The sequence below is a fragment of the Trichosurus vulpecula genome, chromosome 6 (assembly GCF_011100635.1).
Source record: "Trichosurus vulpecula isolate mTriVul1 chromosome 6, mTriVul1.pri, whole genome shotgun sequence".
Taxonomy (NCBI): domain Eukaryota; kingdom Metazoa; phylum Chordata; class Mammalia; order Diprotodontia; family Phalangeridae; genus Trichosurus; species Trichosurus vulpecula.
The window spans coordinates 258241955-258263708 of record NC_050578.1 but is presented as its reverse complement, the minus strand read 5'-3'; the positions used below and the strand labels follow the sequence as shown (position 1 = coordinate 258263708).

General features: G+C 45.4%; 1 protein-coding gene and 1 pseudogene across 6 annotated transcripts in view; one reads left to right on the top strand and one right to left on the bottom strand.

Moving 5' to 3' along the window:
• The first annotated feature begins 358 nt into the window (after positions 1–358).
• AMBRA1 (autophagy and beclin 1 regulator 1) overlaps positions 359–21754 on the top strand; it is a 186746-nt gene continuing 165350 nt past the window's right edge. For all 6 annotated transcript variants that reach the window (XM_036763014.1, XM_036763013.1, XM_036763012.1 and 3 more), the window contains exon 1: positions 359–406. The gene's annotated coding sequence lies outside the window, so the exon portion shown is untranslated. The remainder of the gene's footprint in view (positions 407–21754) is intronic.
• On the bottom strand, positions 8539–9344 carry LOC118853097 (annotated as a pseudogene).

Below are 21754 nucleotides of genomic sequence, written 5' to 3'. Positions count from 1 at the left end.
GGGGGCTCCAAGCCCGCTTCCGTCCGGGGCTTCATCCGTGGCTCCTGGGCTCGGCTGCTCGGGCCTGGACGCGCTCGGCGCTCGGCGCGCGATGTCTGGCCGGACGCCGGGCGCTCCCGGCTCGGCGCTCGGCTGCGCGGCCTGCTCGCTCGATGTCTCCGCAGCAGCGGCAGCGGCGGCGGCGGCGACGGCGGCGGCGGCGGCGGCGGCCGGGGCCGGACGAGGGTTGAAGGCTCGGCCGCGTCCCCGTGCTCAGACCCCTCCCCTCTGCCGCGCGCCCCACCTCCCGCCCGCGAGCCCCCGCGCCCGCCTCTCCCCTCCCCCGCAGTCCGCCGGCCGGCGCGCGAGCCCAGGCCCGGCCGTCGCCGCCGCCGCCGCCGCCGTCCGCCCTCTCCGAGGGAGGCAGGTAGGTAGGCCCGGCCGAGGAAACTGAGGCGGGCCGGCCGGGCCGGACGGCGGGGGCTCCGGCCGCCCGCTCCCGGCCCTTCCCCGCCTGCCTTTCAGTTTCCTCACCGGTAACGTCGAGGGAGGAGAGGGAGTGGGGCTACGCGACGGCCGAGGTCCTTCAGTCCCAGCTCCGCCCCTTTACACCCCGGGAAACTGAGGCCCAGAGAGAGGGCGGGGCTGGCCCGAGCCGCCTCCGAGCCTGCCCCGGCCGTCCCCCACCCGCCTTCGGGCCTGCCTCGGCTCCAACCGCGTGCTCTGCCCCCCGGGGCCGCCCGCCTGCACTTGGTGGTTTCCCGTGTCACCCCGCGAGTCTGGGGGGCGCCCGAGCCACCCCCTACCTCCCCCAGTTACTCAGCTTTCTGCGTGGGGGAGGGGCTCCCAGGGGCACCCCTTTTCTGCGGCCGCACGTCGAGTCCCAGGGAGGCTCGCTTTCGTTTGTGAAATGGCAGTAACCACCAGGCTGGAAGCCATGTGCTCCCAGCTTAGCCTCCTTGAACCTTGACCTCCCCCAAAGAATTGTGCAGAAAGCCCGAGGGGCTGTTACCAAGGCTGCCCCCAAAGCAGTTGTCTTAGAGACCAGAGCATTTAACGCTGTGGCATCTTCACCACTCAGCTGCGTGGCCCGGGACGCTTCGGGGCACCCTTTATATAAGGAGCTTTTGGTATCAGATGATTTCTTGGGCCCTTCTCACCTCTTACGATGCATGATTCTTTAAAGCGACCAGGAACTGACAAGTTACCCTTTGGGGAGTTTATGGCAGATACTTGTCCTTTGGTGCTATGCTTTCTAAGAAGCCTTCAAAGAAATAGACGTGCTGTCTTGGTGACTGCCCTTGGTTTGGTGTCAGTTGCAATGCAATATACTAGGGATGAAAAAGAAAAACCACTTGTACAATAAAAAGTTACAATCAGGAGCTAGCATTCTGGGAACTGAATGATGTCTTCTGCTTGTATTTCCACCTTAAAAACTTTTTTCAAGCATAGAACAATAGTATCTCAGAGACTGAGAAGACCTCAGAAGTGGCAGTATGACTTTTAATAATAATCGCCTACATAATATCTGTGACAAGTGGCTTATAGGCCGTGCAATTATAATGCTTCTCCTTGTTTCCTTTTCATCAGAGTAGCGTCACTGATGTGTTTGTAATTCATTTCATCTCTCTGTAGAAAAATCATTCTTAGGCAGAAGTTGTAGAGGGAACAGGAGAGAGGTCTCGAGGAAGAAGGAAGGTGCCTTTAAAAAACAATGCTAGTGTGTATAGGATAGCTTGGGTCTACAAACCTAATTTTCCTTTAGGCAAAAGAAGCTCCAAAGAGACCACCAGGCACCACATGACTTTAAAGTTTTCCATGATGTGATTTTGTAAAAGATTTGAGAAGTTTTTGTTGTCTTCAGTCAGGTCTAGATGAAAAGCACTTGATCATAAATTTATTCCTAGCGAGGACATCAGTGCCCCCAAATCAGAGGTGAAAGCAATGGGCCAGCAGGTCCCAGATTCCAGAATAGAAGAAGCCAGGCTAAGAACTTTCATTTCCTTGGAATGGGAGACATAGGTGGCTGAAGTGAAGTGTAGAAGTGTAGGAAGAGTTCAGGAATGGGAGTACCAGATTGAAAAAGTAAGTTCCTAGCCTACGCCCTGCCTAAAATTCAGTCCCCTTGGTGGCTAATGAATGTTAAGAGAGTGCTTTCCACACAGAGGAACAAAGGCCTACATTGAGTTTCTGGGAATGTCACCAAGAGGGTGAAAATGTTAGGGGCTTCCAGTTATGTTCCTAGAGGAAATCATTGCCGAAAGGGGTATTGAAATAATGACCAAAAAACTTGTTATGGGAAAATCAGGAACAGGGGTTTGTAAGGGCATATATTTTTTAAATCATTGTCTCTCCTGCTTTATGTGGAAATTGAAAGTGAGATTTTCATTTACTTTTTATTTGCTATAGTTGAAATCTATTTGTCTCTCTGAAACTAAGGTTACACTATTGTTTTCTTCTGCACCTTCAGCAGGTGACTGGCTTGATGACTACTCTGACTAAGGTTGCCAACTTTTGAGTTTTCTTCTTTTGTGAGGACTTTGGGATTGTTCCAGGTGGGAGGCGCTTTGAATGTGCTTCAGAACCGGGTCTGGGGCAGAGGCTAGTGCCTCATGTGTAAAAAATATAGTTATGTTTTTGGCCATTCCAGGGGTATGCTACCTGTTAGTAGGTATTTGGGGTTTCCCGTGCAATCAGCCCTGAAGCCAGACACTGAACGTGTCTAGGAGTTCCAGTGATAGTGGCAGGGGTGGACCTTCTACCTCAAAACTCCATGACTACAGAAGGAGCATCCTACCTTGGAGGTGAAATACCTGGGTCTGAATCCCAGCTTTGCTAGTTAGTTATTACCTGTGTGACTTTCTTCAAATCACTTAACTTCTCTGGGCCTCAGTTTCTTTCTCTGTAAAACAAAAGAACTGGATTAGATAATTTCTGAACACCCTTTTAGCCCTGCTTCTCTTAGGCATTAATGATATGAGAAATCTTTAGCCATCCTAATATAGCAGTTATTCATCCTAGGAACTGGAGGAAATATGTCAGGAGGCCTCTTCCTCTGGAGCTGCATCAATATTGATAAAAAACTTCCCTCAGTGGCTAACTATTATATTAAGATTCCAAAGTTTCCTCAGTTCCTAGTGATTTTTTGCCCCCTCCCAATGGTCACTTCCAAACTCAGAATCTTTCTGGTCGTGTTTTTTGTTCTTGTTTGAGTAATGTACTGTAGTCTCATGTTATCATCTGTGACTTAGGAGGGATAATTTCCATTTCCTTCTTGTAGGCATTTTATATCTTCTTACCCAGTTTAGCATGAAGTTAGGATTTCTTGTGGAGGGTAAGGTTGTGAGAAAGTCTTGGTATTAAGCAGGATAGGCATTGTGTGAGCTTGTAGACAGTAGATGTGGACAGAGTCCGCCATCCCTTTCAGAGAGCTTGTCTCTGGACAGCCTGTGTTGAGGGCTGTAGGCCTGAGCGACAGAGCCAGTGAACAGACACGAAGTCCGAGCCTGCTCTTCAGCCGGCCAGAAGAAGTGCGTGCCCATTCTCAGGTGCTGAGGAAAGGCTGGCTGGAGGTGCAAGCAGATGGGGAGGCCCCAGCGGATTTGCCGTCCCTCTTCCACTTGGTAACAGTCACATGGTCTGTGACCTGACCTGCCTCAGCAGAGCAGCTGTCTTCTCTGACTTGCTGTGTCAGAGAAAACATTGATCTTCTCGGTCGCCCCACCTTTCAGGGATGGGACAGTTCTCCGCTGTGTCAGTTACCGAGCGTTCTAACCTAAACTCTCTCCTCTCTTAGCAGTGTGCTCCTTTTTGGAGAGGCTGGACTGCCCTAGGACTCGGGCAGGTTGCTTACCCTCAGTTTCCTTATTTGTAAAATGGAAATGAGGACAGTACCTGCCTCCCACGGTCATTGTGAAGGTCAGATGAGATCATGGGTGTAAAGAGCAGTCTTATCAGCTCCTGTAGATGGAATCATCATTTCCATGTAGGTGATTCTCAGATCTACATACCCTGCCCTAGGCTCTCCAGTGGACTTCTGGAATGAATGTCTTAAGCCCAACACGTCCTTCCCCTCCTCTGAACTTCCCCATTACTGATAGGCGGTACCGTCTTCCCAGACACCCAGGCTCATGTGTCCAAAAGTCCTCATTCTCCCTCACTTCTCCCTCCAAACTGTCTAAATGCCTGTGGATTTTACCTTTGGGTCATCTTTCCTTTGCATACACCCCCCTTCTTTCATGTGATAGTACAACTGCTCTGCTACAGGCCCTTATCACCCCATGGCCAGACTGCTGCAGCAGGCTCCTGCCTATGTCTCTTCCCACTCCATTCCACCCCCCCACTGAGTTATCAGATGTGTCTTTCCATAGGATAGGTTTAACCATGATACTGGGCCCACTCTGATAGCTCCCTATTGCCTCGAGGATCAAGGATAAGATCACCTCTGGCCTTCATAGCCTTCACAGCCTGGCTCCTTCCTTCCTCTCCAGTCTTTTTAACATTTTCATTACCTCCCACCCTGCACTCTAATCCACTGACACTGCTGTCCTTGCTGTTGCTGTCACAGGACACTGTCTGCCATCTCTGTGCATTTTCACTGGCTGCGTCCCAAGCCTGGAATTCTCTCCCTCTGCACCTTGGCTCCTGGCTTCCCTGGATTCCTTCACATTTCAGCCAAAATCCCTCCTTCTGCAAGAAGTCCTTCCCAGTCTTCCTTAATCTTAGTGCCTTCCCTTGGAGGTGATCTCCCAAATTATCTCGTACTTACCTTCTTTGTACAACATTGTTTGTGTTGTCTCCCCCCAGCAGGGGCTCCCCTTGAAAACAAGGATCGTTTTTGCCTTTCTTTGTATCCCCAGCAGTACCTGGCACATAGTAGGTGCTTGATAAATGTTTGTTGACGACATCTCCCCAGGGGAGGCACGCAAATATGTGGATAGGACATGCAAAGCATATGCAAAAGAGATTAGAGGTAGCTTTGGAGACTGAGGACATCAGGAAGCGCTTCATACAGAAGATGCAGCTTGAGCTGAGTTCTGAAAGCAAACAGGGATTCTCAGAGGCAGAGACAAGAAGGGAGTGCATTCCAGGCATGAGGGTGTCAGAGAGGTGGGAGACAGAGTGATATGTGAGGACAAGTAAGGGGACCAGTCTGGTTGGACCCTCGAGAGGGAGAAGAGGAGTGATAGGGAATAATTCTGGAAAGAAGTTGTCAATACCAAATTGAAATTCTGTTTGATCTTAGAAGTGATAAAAAGCCACAGGATTTTATTGAGTAGGGGAGTGACATGGTGAGACCTGTGCTTTGGGAAAATCCCTTTGGCAACTGTGGAGGGTGGTGGATTGTAATGGGGAAAGACTTGAGGCAGGCTGGTCCAAGAAGAGGCTGTTATTAAGAGGTTATTGGGGCCAGAACTAGGGTGGGGCCATTTGAGTAGAGAGGAGAGCACATAGGCAAATCATATTTTTTTTTGGCAAATCATATTTTTAAACATAAAAATGGCAAGAAAGTGATTAAATAGAGGGCTTTGAGAGAACAAGAGGTGGATATTAATGTTGAGTCTGTGGACCTGGGAGATTGGAAGGACAATAGTGCGTTTGACAGGAGAGGAGGGTTTGGGGAGGTAAAGATAAGGAATTCCATTTTGTCCATTTTGAGTTAGAGATGCTGTGGGAACATCCATGTTGAAATGTCCGACAAATAGACGGTGATTCTGGACTAGGAATCAGGAGAGAGACCAAAGCAGACTAGAGGTCTGGGAATCATCTGCATAGAAGAAGGTATTAAACTAGTGGGCATTGAGGAGGTCACAGAGAGGGTGTGGAGAATAAAGAGAGGACCCATGACAGGCCTACCCAGTAATAAATAGATGATATTCTAGTAAAAGAGACAGACTTAGGGTGGGACTAGGGGAGGGCAGTGGCATACAAATCCAGAGAGTTAGGGAGTATTGAGGATGAGAGGGTGGGAGATAAAGATTGAGAAAGGACCTTTAGAGACAGCAGTTACATCATTGGTGACTTTCAACCCGGGAGTTTCAACCTTAATTTTGGATACGGCTGAGCTATTGCCTTTTCAGTTTTCCTTTGGGTGCTTGTTCTCCCCAGGGTGCTCATTCTTCAATTGTGGCATTGATGGTTCAACTAAAAAAAAATTAAGTTGGAGCATTAGCCTGTGATGATTCAGGAAGTTGAAATTAGGCCGCTGCCACCCGTCTTCATGCCTTCTTTCAGGAGCCAGAAGGCTGGTGTTTTGTGTCTGTTGCCATGTGTGTGGTGACATTGGTTTTGGCCAGCTAAGTGAATTGGAACTTAAGGATTTTCAGTATTTTGACTGAGGCATTGAAAGAATAATGAGTGAACGAGCATTTATTAAGTGTCAGTTGTGTATCAAGCACTAGACCAGACTCTGAGGATATAACTAGGAAAGCAAGGCAGCTTCTGCTGTCCCGGAGCTCACCTTCTGTGAGGGGAGCCAGAACACAGAGGAGGTTTTAACTACAAGTCATATGGAAAGGCTCAGCAGTGCTTAGGGTGCATGGGCAAAACAGATGATGTTTCTTTAGTATTGTTTATCTCGATAAAGCCTGATCATTGATTGGAAGTTTTCAGTACCTACTTCTCTTCTATTAAAAAGGCCATTCTAAAGTGGAACATGTAGATGCTTCCCTGCTGAAGAAGGTTCCCAGGGTATCTGTGGCCCCCAGAATGATGTGCCGTCTCTGGCATTTCAAGCTCTTCCTGATTGGATGCCAGCCTATCTTTCTAGGCTGATTATGCATTTTGCATAATCTTCGCTCAACCACAGTGGCCTCCTTGCTCTTCTGTCTACACAGTTTCATCTCCTGTCACCAGGCCTTTTCCCGAGCTGACCCTTCATGCCGGGAGTGCCCTCTCCCTTTGAGGCTCAGCTTAAGCTGCCAGCTCCAACATAAGGTCTTTCCTGACTGCTTCAGTTGTTAGCACTGCTCTCACCCTCTAATTACTTTGTATTATTTTGTTATACTTTGTATGGACTACTCATTTATGGGCATACTGTTCCCCCCCCCCCCCCCCCCCCCCCCCCCCCCCGCCTGCCATGCTTCTTGTGGGCAGACGGCTTTGGTTTTGGTTTTCTCTCCCAGGGCCCAGCAGAGTAGGTAGGTACATTCTTGTTGAATGGAACTGGATCTGTGTCAGGGAATAAGCCAGGATATCTAAGAAAATATAACTAGGAGTCATAGTTGAACTAGAGAGAGAAATTACAGGCTGAACATAATTCTGTTGCCTAGTGGGTACCTAATAATACTTTGATCTTGTATGGAGTCAAAGTTCTATAATTATAATACTCCTAGGCATTGTGTCTGCATCAGTGGGATGAACTGGTGCAATGTTCAAATGCACTTTCCTAAGTCACTGTGTTGAGGCCGTTATAGTGTGAGTTCTGTTAAGTCTTGACTTAGTAAGTTTCTTGAACAGTCAGTTTGGTTCACACGCATGTTTTTGTTCTAGAGTTGACTAGGAACACTTCTTCCTACTTGGTACAGGTGGAAATTTCACAGAACATATTTTTCCAAAGACAAGAACAGTCCCTTTTATGTCTTCACTCTTGAATAACTCTGAAGAGATGGTATTGAAAGGGGTGGGGTATAAGTGGGAGTTAAAAGTTAAAAGTACTTAAAGAAACTCTCTCTTCCTCTCCCTCCCCCCATCTCCTGGGGTCCTAATAATTTTTTTTTGCATGTGTATATTTCAGTACTTTAAGGGCCCATGAAGAAACTCCCTTGACTAACACATATTGCAATCTCCTTTTTTTCTTAGTAGGAGGGTCCTAATCATAGGCCAAGGGCCTCTCTGGACTTCATTGGCCCTGTTCTCAGAGCAGCCTGGGCCCCCTCAGCACGGGACAGCCTATGGGGCATGGCGTGGAGAGCGTTCTCTTCCCCGGATTGGTTGGCCAAAATGGCTAATGAGCTACCTTCCCACCCTTAACACTGTCACCCTGATTCTGGCAGAGGTAGAACCTGGGACCCTTCCAGCACTAAGGGTTCCCACTCCATGCCTTGTTGAGGCCTGCATGTGTAGGCCAGTGACACCCAGGGCTTAGGAGAAACTTTCTCTCCAAGGACTTCATGGCCCCAAATGGACATGAATGCCTTGGTGCCCCAGAAGCTTTGGTGGCTTGATACAACCCTCATCTTGATGTAATCCAAATGCAGGTAGAAACAAATTCTGGACTGGAAACACTGCAAGGAGAGAGAGAAGACTTATTTTCTCTATGGGTTGGCAACAGTAGAGTTTATTGGGTGGCATGGTGACCACCTCTAGCTATGGACAAGAGAACAAGGTAGAAGGAGGAACAGGACCATCTGTCCCAAAGGACAGGGTCTTTGCACTGACCCTCCTAGAGCAGATGGTGTATATGCATGTGAATGAGACAGGGCTGTTCTCAAGGACTGGGAGTCTCCCCACTCCCATGATGGGGGCTCCCTAGTCTGGGATAAGATTAAAGCCTGGCACAAGTCCATGTCCTTGTCCCAGTCTGTGCTTGCAGGGTTGATGTTGAGCAGGGGTCCCAAGTCACTTCCAGGGTGGCTTTGGGGTGGGCAGATTCTTCAGGGCAGTAGCTGGTTCTGAGAGGCTGTTGGAATGAGCCCTGGGGATCACCAAAGGGCTCTGGAAGGTCACTGAAGCTACCTGAGCCCAAGCCTGCTGCCATCCCCTCTGGTGGGAGGGACTGGTGGCAAGGGAGTGCCCCACAGGGGAGGCATTCAGGTGAGTGAGTGACCTGGAGCGCCCACTCTTAAGGGAACCTGGAGAGTCTGACCCATACAAGAGTTTCTGCCAAATGTCTGACTTGCTCCTGTTCTTTGGCTCAGAGGAAGCCATATGGTGAATGGCCTGCAGTGGGGTCTCCTTGCAACGGGGTGAGTGACTAGCCCAGGGAGCTGATGTCCAAAGGAGGGGCTAGAGCTTTGTAGTGTCTTCCTTCTTCATCCATGGTGCCTCCCAGGAGGCCTCCTTCTGCCCCCTTCCTCTCGTGAGCTAAAGAGAGTGTCATTATGGTAAAATGGTGTGTACTGCATGAGCCTGTATTTATTTTTCTTCCTCGGGGTTTGAGGAGGGGTTCTGCCGCTGCCTTTGGTTGGGTCTCAATCCAGGTTCCATTTTGCACCCTCAGAATTAGGTGCAGCCTTCCCAGGTCTGGCTTTCTCTGCCCAAGGAGGGTCAAACTCCAGTGGGGCTGACCAAGCCCCTGAAGGCCTGCTGAACAAAATCTTATCCACGTAGGACATGCTGGACCTGACCGGGTCGCCACCTCGGCCTTTGTGTTGCAGCTGGAGAGCCTGAATCCCATTGATGGTGAGCTCTACCGAAGTCTTCATGCTGCTGCTGCTGAATCTGCGGGGAGCAGAAACCCGATGGTCTGGTGGTCCCTGGATGCCCAGTGGCACTGGACCTGGAAAGTACCCCAAACAGCCCTTGGCTATCCTGGTAGCAAAGAGCACTGAGGATGACGCAACCATTCTCCAGAGGAGGTCAGGGGAAGGCAGAGCCCGGCCCACCCTCCCCATGGCTTGTGATGCTCAGACCCCTGGGCCAGAAGGTGAGGAGGATGGCTCCAGATGTGGTGCACTGCGGAGGTGAGCTTGGGACCCCACCTCTCCAGTGGGAGGGGCTGCAGCAGCCCCCAATAACTTTTACGGCCAAAATAAAAGGATTGATTCTCAGAGGGCAGAAGAAACTTGGAAAGCAGCAGGGCTGGAAATAGATCAGGAGACAAGCTTGGATGGCAGATTATGGAGGAATTTGTAATGGGTTTTGGTAGCCAGATAGGCATGTATCTTTTGGGCTCTGGGATGTGTCATTGGGTAGAATGGGGTGCAGGTAACCCCTCTTCTTGATGATGAGACAGGATACAAATGGGATCCTTCAGCAGAAGGGAGATGACAGAGTAGTGAGAAGAAATGATAGGAGGGAGGGAAGGCAGGACATTAGCATGACAGCCAAAGCTGCCGTATCATCTGCAGTGAACCCATGACTGTTGTAAGGGATGGCTTCGTGGAAAGAAGATGGGGAAAGGATAGATTCAGAAATTAAGGTGATATAAAAATGATATCAAGAAAAAAAAACCCAACACATGACTGAACAAGTTCTTCAAAAAGAAGAAACAATTCTGAACCCTTCTGAAAAAACCAAGGATGCAGTTAGGTGGCCTCTTAGCCAGCACAACGTGTGGATTGCCTCAGTGGTGTCTTCAGTCTCAATTGATGTTGAATTCATCTAGATCTCATTCCTTTACCCTCTCTTTATTGCCTTTTGTCATTCTATCTGGTCTTTAGATGTTGAATTAACTTTCACATGGTCTTCATAGATTTGTCTTGAGAGCCATTTCATACTCAAGTCAAATTTCGGATATTATTTTTACCCTTTGGCCATTCATATTAATGGCTTTTGGATTCATTTTTTGTCTTAAATTTTTAAATTGCCTTTATATAATCCCATTGTTTGCTCTCGTCAGATGAGGTGTTTAACTTTCTCTAGCTTTGCCTTCCATACAACACAGTATATGCTATAGGAGTTTGAAGGTGTACTGCATTTTGACTTACTGTAATTTTATTTTTCATTTATGTGCTGCTCTTGGTACATGGGATCTAATTAGGTGCATTGGGATAAGAACTGTGAGTGAAAATGTAGACTAGTGTGCATATAATCCCGCTTCAGGTTTGGGATGATGACTTGGCTGAGAAGCTGGAAGCACTTAATGGGCATTATCTCTATTACATCCTCCAGTATCCCTGCTTTATTTGTATCTTAGTGATGGGGAAGCTGAATGGTTTTGACTTCCAGCAGGGTTCATGGCCAACCAGTGATGGAACTGGGAACAGAGGGCTCCTAATTGTGTTCTCTGTTTAGGTTAACTCATTTACAGTGATGCTGCATTAAGTGGAAATGAGCCTTCCTCTATTTTCTAAACACTTTAATTACTGGGAAGGGAGATTGCACAGGTGGTGGGAAGCAGATGTTCTCTTTCCACTGAGGAGAAGACAAGAGGGAATGTCTTTAATTGCAGCAGAAGTTATGTAGATTACTTCCTGACTACAGAGGTGGTGAGATACTGGCATGGCTGGAGGTTGTGAAATGCTTTCTTCAGAGGTTTAGGAAAAGGGTAGACAACTGGGGATAGTCAGGTGTGGCCTTGTGTGGAAGTGTGGCTAGCTAAATTATGTGTGTGAAGGGACTAGATGATCTACGGAAGTTCCTTCCCGCTCTGATTTCCCCTCTTGCTTAATTTACCAGTAGTATGTATGTAAGTGAATATATTTCCACTTTTTTAAATGACAGTACTGACTCTGAGAGTATAGGTGAGTTGGCCAGAATCATCCACTAAAATATAAGACAAGGGGCCTTGAGATGCTTTGGCTTCTACTCTTTTGTTGAAAGCATAAGGAAATGCTCCCAGCTTTGGGCGAGTGTTTTCTTGGTTCTAAATATAGCACTGTTGGGAGCCTTGCTAAGCCATGGGGACCAAGGCTGTTTCCTGCAGTGAGTGCTACCATAGATCGTATGAGTTAAAAGCCATTATCTGGGTTTATTTTGGAACTGAGTATCTTTGAGTTTATAAAAATGGGTTCAATTGTTTTGGGTTTCAATTGCATGTATATAAATGGGAACAAATGGTCAATAACAGATTAAGGTAATGGATTCTTAATGACCATCCTTAGTCCAGTCTGAGACTGCTTGGGGAAGGGATCCTTAGATATTTTGGAGTTTTTGGCCTGGAGAAACTGAAGGTTAAAGGATAAAATGTGGCTGAACACCAAATCCAGCTGGTGTGGTACATGGAAATGAAATACTGATGAATGGATGCCAGCTTAAATTCTCAGTTCAGGAAATGTCAAAGTTAAAGTTTTTAAAACAACATTAACTCATCTGCTTCGTGTTTCTTCATTTCTTGTAAAGATGGTGAATTCGTTGGTGTGAGTGGTCCTGTTATGAAGGCAGATTGCTGTTCCGCTATAACATCTTCGTAGATGGGCTTCATGATTTGCTGTGGCTAAAAAAGTAACAATCTGGTAGTTAACCTTCCGTGGTGGGGCCTCATTCTTAGTGTTTATCTTAAGACATCTTGGAAGAAATTTGGCTTAGTATTGACATATGGTTTTGGCAGAAGGTGGGCCATTGAGAAACTGAGGCAGGGGGGATTTATTTATATTGGCAATTTTAACAAATGTCTCGTGGGTTTAACTTACTTTGGTGGTAGGAGATGTGAGAGTATTTCTTTGGCTAATCTGGAAGTAGGAATATCATCATATCAACAGGTATTTGAGTTTGCTTAAAGAGGAAAGATCCTTGATGAGATACCTAATATTTGTAGAGTATGGAGAGTCAAATCTCTGGCCTCCTGTTAGTGAACAAGCATTTATTGCCTGCCTATTGTGTATAAGGCACTGTGCTAGCCGTTGGTTTTACAAGGGAATTGCCTTAAAGTGGCTTCTTCTACTTGAGAAGAATAGCCCTTGTTGTGAGCTGCAGGACGGTGAGACTAATTTTTAGAAATGTCAGCTAGAAAACTGTGTCAGCTTGGAATGACATGGAAACATTTCTGCACATGCAGCACAATGCTTTTCTCACTTAGTACTTTGGGGTTTTTTTTAGTGTAATATATGGTGATGATTCTTCTCCCCCCCCCCCCCCAAAAAAAGATGATATGGTTCCTTTCTCAGCAAAACCAGGTGATCTTTCTGTTTGGAGTGGATATCTAATGTGTAGGTATCTAACATGCTTCTTGATAAGATGAAGTTGTTTAAGCTGCTTTCATTATAAAGTCCTAGGGACAAATAACCTGTTTGAAATGAGAAAAGTATGTTTGTTGAACTTAGAGAAAATGTAGCATGGCTGGTGAAAAGAGCCTGAGGTTAGGAATCAGTTGTGAGTTCTAGTCCTGGCTTTGCCATTCATTAGCTGTGTGTCCTTGGGCGAGTGACACTCCCTTTCTCTTACAGAATAAGAAAATTAAACTAAAATGACATAGAAAATGCTTTTCAGGTCTATAGTTCTTTGAATGCAAATAGAAACTGGAGATTGCTCAGATTCTGTAGTTTTTGATGTTGTCCACAAAAGGGGATAATCATTTATTAAATGTGTACTATGTGCCAGGCATTGGTGCTAAGTACAGTGTTATTTCATTTGGTCCTCACAAAAGTGAGAGGTAGGTGCTATTATTATCCCTATTTTGAGGAGACACTTAGGGAACCTGAAGTAGACACAAGTTAAGGGTCACAGGGCTAGTAATGTTTAAGTTAGGATTTGAATTCCACTCCTCCTATCTTCAGGCCCCCATATGAACTATGTAGCAATCACGTTGTTACAAAGGCCTTCCAAAGATCACATAGTTAATATTCCTGTTCTAGACTAGCCTGGAATCTAAATAGACTTGAGTGGATAAGTCTGGTAAAGAATCATTGAGCTGGGGCAGCTAGGTGGCACAGTGAGTAGAGCACCAGCCCTGGAGTTAGGAGGACCTGAGTTCAAAATCCAGCCTCAGACACTTGACACGTGTACTAGCTGTGTGACCTTGGGCAAGTCACTTAACCCCAATTGCCCTACCAAAAAAAAACCAAAACCAAACCAAGAATCATTGAACACTTATTGTACATCAGATCCCCTGTCCACTGAATAAAGTGACCATGCATCTTTTGAACTAAGACCATGAAGGGACAACTGTGATTTAGAGCAGAGGTGTCAGTGTAGCCTGAACCAAATTAAATATAATGGAGATATTATTTAACAAAATGGAAATAATATTTAACAAAATAAACACAGTAAGACATGTTACATTTTAAAGCTAAGTCAGTCACTGGAATCCTGATGTGTGTATTAGTGACACCATTGTCTTAGAGAATGCTTGCAGTTGGTGTGAGAGATTGACACTGGCAGTGAGGGGTAGGCACATAGAATCAGTAAGCATTTATCAGATAATGTACTAGGCATTGGGCATGCAAAAGTGAAACAGTCCCTGAGAAGCTTACATTCTAACCGAGGAGACAATGTGTACACCTATAAGTGTATATGAAATTGATGCTAAATGAGTACCATGTAGCAGTGTGGCTGGGGGCCCAGGAAAGGCTTTATGTAAAAGGTGCAATTGTATCTTCAAGGTGACCAGGGCTTCTCAGAGGCAGAGGTGAGGAGGAAGAGCATCTCTAGGTATGGGGGAAAGCTAGTTCAGAGGTACAAATGAAGGAACACATCTGTACCTTTGTGTAAAGGGATTGTAGAGTACAAGGAAGGGAATAATATGTGGGAAGACTGCCAGGAGAGAAGGGGACCAAGGTGTAATAAGCTTTAAATGCTAAACAGAAATTTGTATCTGATCCTAGAGACTACTAGTAGGGAGCCAGATCTTATCCAGTAGGGAGGTGACAGTCAGACATGTAGTGAGTGCTTTAGGAAAATCAATATGGCAGCCCTTAGTTAAGGAGGATGGAATGGAGTGGGGAGTGCTTGAGGCAGAGAGAATAACTAGAAGCCTATTGACTGTGAGTTCTGGAGGCCTGAGGTGGTGAGGGTCCTGGACCAGGTAGTGACTGTGAGTGGAGAGAAAGGCACATATTTGAAAGATGTTGTGGAGGCAAAAACAAGAATTGACAACTTATTGCATATATGGGTTGAGTTTGAGGGTGGAGCTGAGGATGGCACTGAGGTTTCAAGCCTAAGTAACCTGAAGGATGATTAGTGCCCTCAACAATAATAGGGAAGTTGAGAAGAGGGGGTAGACTTGGGGGGAAAGATAAGGAGTTCTATTTTAGACTTGTTAAGGTACAGATGCCTCTGGGGCAGGGGTGGGGAACCTGTGGCCCTCTAGGTCCTCAAGTGTGGCCCTTTGACCGATCCAAACTTCACAGAACAAATCCCTGTAATAAAAAGATTTGTTTCATGAAACTTGGACTCAGTCAAAAGGCTGTACCCAAAGACCTAGAAGGCCACAGGTTCCCTCCTACCCCTGTGAGCCTGGGGTATCCAGTTTGAAATATCTAATAGGCAGCTGTTGCTGTGGGAATGGAGGTCAGAGAAAGACTAGATCTGGGTGTATAAATCTGGGAATCATCCTTATAGAGATGACACTATTGGTCATAGGAGCTAATGAGGTCACCAAGTGAGAGTGTAGAGAGAGAAGAGGGCTGAGGGCAGAGCCTTTGGGGTACCCACAGCTAGGCGGTATAACATGGATGAAGATACAGAGGAGTGGACAGACAGGAGAATCAGGAGAGAGCAGTGTCACAAAACTCAAGCAAGGAGAGAGTAGCCAGTAGGAGAGGGCAATCAGACAGGTTAAGAAGGACAAAAATAGGGAAGAGGCTATTAGATTTGGCAGCCAAGGCAGTTTCAGTGGAGTGATGAAGTCAGAGGCCAGGTTTCAGAGGGTTTAGAAATGAGTCTGGGGAGAGGAAGTAAAGGAACTGAATGTTCTTCAGTTGAATGTTTTTCAAGGAGTTTGGATGAGAAAAGGAAGAAAGATACTAGGTGGTAGCTGTAAGGGATGGTAGAAAATGAGTGGGGTGTGTGTTTGTGTGTGTGTGTGTGTGTGTGTGTTTGTGTGTGTGTGTGAAGGATGGGGAGATGTGGATTTGTTTGTGGTCAGCAGGGAAAGATCCAGTAAAAGTGGGAGGATGAGAGAAAGATGATTCTTGAGGGGGCAGTCTGCTGGAAAAGAAAAGGTGGCATAGGGGGTCAAGGGTACATGAAGGGCAGCTGGCAATGACAAGGGCCTTCACTTCATCAGAGACTAGATGGTGGTGGGTGATGTGAGGGGATTTTGAGATAAGGGGAGAAGAGGGAACTCACGGCAAATGGTAAAGTAGGAGGTGAGGTCCTCACTGGGGGTTTAAGAAGAGATGAGTAGGCTGTCAACAGCTATCATGAGTGGGATAGAAAATGGATTGAGAAGTAAAAGGCTGGTTTTGTTGCATTTTGGGTGGAGATGAGATGCTGGCAGTTTTAGTGGCTCCTGTCAGTGCAGTTGTAGGACTTCTTCCAGCCCGGATCAGGAAGATTGTAGCGGGAGGCATACAAGTGGAGAGATTGGATGATGGAACTGGTCTAGAGTTGGGGTTTACAAGGCATGATGGTTGATGTGACAAAGGAGTGAGGGAATCAAGGGTAGAGAATAGTGCAGTGCTGACCTTGTTCACCAAGAAGTGAAGATGGGGGACGGAAGAGAGTGTAGCTGGAGCAGAGGTGATGATCAGGGAGGGTGCTGTGTGGCTGGCTGATTGGAGAGGTTAGGGAGGAGTTAGGCTCAGGGGGAGATGGAGTGATAGGAGTTTGTGAGTTCTTGATCTTTTCTCTGATGTCCTTTAATTCTAGTACCTTATTTCCAGTTTATCCTGTCTGTGGCTTGTTTGTACATACCTGTTTTAGGTTGTCTCCCTCTTTAGATTGCGAGCTTCTTAAGATCAAGGACTATCTTCTGCCTTTCTGCTTGGCACACTGGCTGGCACATAATAGGCACTTAATAATTATTTATCGATTGACTAGCTGACTATTGCTTTATATAAGTGGAGCCCTGGTGGTTGATGGCAAGATCAAGGGTATGATCCTTCTCGTAGGGAGTGAAGGTGGAGTGGAGGAGCTGTTGGAGCACCTGGGAAATGGGGGCATTTGAGGGCATCAGTATTGAAATCCCCTACCAAAAGCTTTGGAATTGGGAATCCATGGAAAAGGAGGAAAACTAACCTGGGATATTCAAAGGACAACATCAGCAGCTGGACTTTGAAGTTAATAATAACCAACATTTCTATAGTACTTTGTAGTTTGCAGTGAGCTCTGCGTCCATTAGCTGGTTTTATCCTCCCAAACAACTTTGTGGGCTAAGTGCCACTGTTACTCCCATTTTCCGTGTGAAAGACTGAGGCAAACAGAGAGGTTAAGTGAAGTACATGTATCACCACTTCACAGATAAAGAAACCAAGATTGAGAACAGTAAAGTGCCTTGCCCAAGGGTACACAGAGAGCGAAGGAGTCACCTATGGTAAGTGTTGGAACAGGGATTTGAACCCACATTGAAGGCAGCTTTATCCAGTACTCTAACTAGTTCCCTTTTTTTGATTGTTGTTGAGTTATTTTTCAGTTGTGTCCAGTTCTTTGTGATCCTGTTTTGGGGTTTCCTTGGCAGAGATACTGCAGTGATTTGCCATTTCCTTCTTTGGATCATTTTATAGATGAGGAACTGAGGCAAACAGGGATGATTTGCCCAGGGTCACACAGCTAGTAAGGATCTGAGGCCACATTTGAACTCATGAAGATGAGTCTTGCTGATTCCAAGCCCACTGTGCCATCTGCCTGCCCAGTTCTCTTTTGATCATTCCCAAATGAATGAATTTTCATTGATAGCTTTTGTTTTTATCGTTAGCTTTTCACTGTCAGTCTGACTGTGGACCTGAAATTTTTTGAATGAAATTGCTTTTGCCAGTAAAGGTCTGTATTTTGCATTTGTGTATCATCATCATTAATAATGATAATAAAGATTTTGCTGGCTTATATAAGGAAGGGGTGCATTCATTTTTGTTCTTAAATATTTGTAGAGACATCTATTTCTTGGTGTGGCATGAGTTCATTGTAGACGGAAATTGTCTTTCCTGTATATTCCTTTTGAAAAGAAATATTATTTAATGCTTGCTTATTTGAAAGCCTGTGTGACAGCTTATGGTCTCATGTATGGGGGCTGCAGCATGGGATGTATTTTTAGGGCAGCAGTAAGGAGCATGTTGTGGCAGAGAATTGGGTAGTAACCAGTGTTTTCTGTCTCAACTTGTTAGAATTTGGGGGAATAATGTTTGGAAACTTTACCTCTCCTCTCTCTCTAACTCCTCTTAAATATGACTGACTTAGCTATCCCAGATGAGAATCTGCAAACATCAGCTAGGTCTGACAGGAAAAACACACACACACACACACACACACACACACACACACACACACACACACACACACACACACACACACACACTACACCATGGTCAGAAAATAACATATTGCATCTGCTCCATTGGGTGCGATTTCTTCCATTTTGTTTCCCATTTAAGAAGTTCAGACCCTGCCAATACTGACTCCAGCAGTTTATAGCTACCTCAGTCACCCTGATTTCTTGTTCTGGCATCCATGTGACAATAATATTTCAATTCCTCTAATGCCTGTCATCCGATAATCTTGTTTGAATTTTACACATAGTAATTAAATGCCAGAACACATGAGTAATTTTATAGGTGGGTAGATGAAGCACAGGTATCCTGGGACTTGCCTGTCTTCCCCTATATGATCTTGCTTGGTGATCTCATGTCAGTTGTCATTTCTGTTTACACAATTCCTCGATGTACGTACACACACACACACCCCTAATCTCTCTCCTGAGTGCCTCTCCTGTATCATCGGCTGCCTTTCGGACATGTCAAACTGAATGTTGCATAGGCAATGCAAGCTAAGCATGTCCAGAATGAAACTCCTGAGGTTTGCCCCCAGATCTTCCCCTTCTCCCAACCTTCCAGTCACTGTTGAGAGCATCATTATCCTTCTAGTCTCCCAGGATCACATCCTAAGTGTCATCTTTGTCTCCTCATTCTCACTCAATCCACACATCCGATCTATTTTCCAATCTTGCTTTTCTGCCTTCACAAACTTCACTAACACAACTAATACAACACTCTGCTATGCTGACTGAACACTGACTGAAGCAGTGATGTGTTCGAATTCTTTTCCATTGTATATTTATTGTGTATTGTATAATTATTTAAAAGTAACAAATACAATTTACCATATCATTATAATGTAAAGACAAGTATAGGAAGCAGGTAGGTGGTTCCGTGGGTAGAGCGCTGGGCCTGGGATCAGGAACACCTGAGTTAAAATCTGGCCTCAGACACTAGCTGTGTGGTCCTTGGTAAGTCACTTACCCTCTATTTGCTTTAATCCACTGGAGAAATGGCAAACCTCTCCAGTATCCTCGCTAAGAAAATCCCGTGAACAATATGGTCCCGGGGGATCATGAAGAGTCAGATGTGACTGAATAGCAAGAGGACAAGCATGCATATTTTCCGTATATAGTGTTCATAATTATAGATTGGTGGTCTTGGTCTTAATATATTCATATTGTTACTGCATCTTTCCTCCTACCTTCTTAAATCTTAAAGAAAGATAATTGAGTTGTGACTTAAAATGCCTATGCTTTTAGATCTGATACCTTATTTTGATGGACTGGGATATATGCATCTGGTAAGGTGGTGAGGGATGGCTGGACCTTTCTTCTAAGACTTCTCCATTTAAAAAAGCAACTTCTCTCTTTACTGAAGTCTTGAGTTAATTTTCTCTTCCTCATTCTGGTTAGCCAAGAGGAACCTCACTTGGGCTGGCTTTGAGAGTTGGTGGACTGTGCATGTTGTATCTGGAGAGAGTTGTCAAATCCCAAGCTGGCAAGTTAGAAGCACTGATCCTATGTGAAGGAGAAGCCTGAATTGTGAGCCAGGGCTCATCTTGTGTGCGTCTTTGAATTTCTTAACCCTTTCTGGGCTTTGCTTTCCTTATTTGTCAGCTGAGTGGTCAGTCCCATCTATCCTGGGGTTGTGAGGATTTCTGGGTTGGTGTTCACAAAGCTGGTTAAATGATTGTTCCTGAAAAAAAAATTATTGGTGCTGGCACCAAGGGCTTTTCCAGCAGTCGTCTGGGGCAGTTTTCAGGAATGCCCTGGGGTAAAGAGGTAGATGCCATTTTTTTCTCAGCTATACGGAGAAAGCAGACGGAGAGGAGCGCTTCCTAGCTGAACCAGATTAGATTGTTGCTAGCTGAGAGGTACATTGTGGATAAAACCTCTGCCCTTTGTGTCCCAGGCAGTGGTTTCAGTTCCCATTTCTAGGGTGAAATAGTTTCTTCCCTCCATAGAGATTGTGTTTCATCAGAAGTTCTTCTTTGCCCATTAGCAAAACTTTGGGGGCCATATCTGAGCATTTAAGACTGTCCTTTTGATTTTTTTGTGAGCTACCCTGGGGTGAACTGGGGCCCTGTTTGTTCTTTGTTCAGAAGCTTGCTCTTTCCTTGGGGCTCCTGGGGACTTGGTATGTTCCTTAGAAAATCCTTCTCCATAGGACACTTCAGAGACAGGACCTCATCATTTTCCCTTCATTGCAAATGGTTGTTATCCTAACTTTATGTTGTCTGCCTTCTGCTTCCAGTTTCAGTCATATTTTTGTGTTGGGTAAAAAAATGTATGTCTGGGGCATTTGACTGCGTTAGTGTAACTTGCTTTAAGAAGACCTAGTAAGTCAAATTTGCAGCTACCAAAATGATATGTTTTGTTCTTTTCTATAATAACTGTAATTAACATTTATGTAGCTTTATATCTTCAAAGCATTTTTTGGTCATTAGTCAGCCCATACACCATCCTGTACAGAGGACTGCCTGACATCCATTCTGTAGATGAGGGTTGTGAGATAAAGAGAAAGGTTAGGACGATGACTTGGTTCTGAACCAGTTTCCGGGGCGGGTGGGGGGTGGAGAGGTGTGAGGTGGGAGTGGAGGGTGTCTTGACACTTTGTTGTCTCTGGGGGCTCAGTGCAGTCTAATCTTGTCTTGAAGTGTTTTATTTTTCCAAGCATTAATATTTTTGAAATCTGCAAATAGTGATGCAGATTTCTATGTTTAAATTGTTCTGGGCTTTCTGTGCTCTGTAACAGCATCTGAGGGTCATAAATTTGGAGCTGGAAGGGACCTTAGAGTTTATCCAGACCAGGGCTATCCAACCTTAGTTTTTTATTGAAACAGTAGACAATACATTTTAATTTGCCATTTTAGTGAGAGCTCTACCGTAGCTCGGCTTCTTATACTAAAGCATTTATATAAATTTCTGTGCTTGTAGGCAGGCCGCCACACTGTGGGCCACGTGTGGCATTTTGGACAGCCCTGATCTAGACCTTATTTGACAGATGAGGAAAATGGGATCCCAGAGCCTTAGGAGTTGCCCAAGGCCACATAGGTAGCAGGTGGAGTGGAATGGAGCTCAGACCTCCTTCCATTGTTCCATTGCATCCACCCTACTGAGTGTCAGGCTCTAGTTGTGCTGAGGTCTTGGGTATTAGCAGAGCTTTATTGTGCTATGGAATTACTGTTGGACCTTGACTTGGCTTCTCTGTAGAAGAGTAGTCATCATGCCTCGAATTTCCATCACCTTGTTTTGCTGAGGACTTTACAGATGTCTCATCAATCCCTGTTCTGATGGAGGAAGGGAAGGGTTATTAGCACTTTCAGTTTCTGTGTGGAAGAAAGTTTGAAATTGGAAGAGAATCTCACTTGTCTAATATTATGTAACAATTTGGTTGTGAAGCCAGAAATCGAAGACATATCTTTAGACTTTTATCAGTCCTAAAGCTTATTAAATGGCACTTAGCTGTGGGTTTGATAGTATGTAAAACAAATTTCAGGCATACAGTGCTCGTTTATCATGGAATTAGGAAGTTTAAAAGCTCCCCAATTTTTTATTTATTTTTTATGTAAATAGCATTTTTAAATTACATATGAAGACAATTTTCAGAATTCATTTTTTATAAGATTTTGAGTTTCAATTTTTTTCTTCCTCTCTCCCCAAAACTGCAAGCAATGTGTGATATAGGTTATACATGTGTGATCATGTTAAACATATTTCCGCATTAGTCATGTTGTGAAAGAAGAAACAGAACAAAAGGGAAAAAATCCACAAAAATAATACAAAGAAAGTGCAAATAGCATGCTTTGATCTGCATTCAGACTC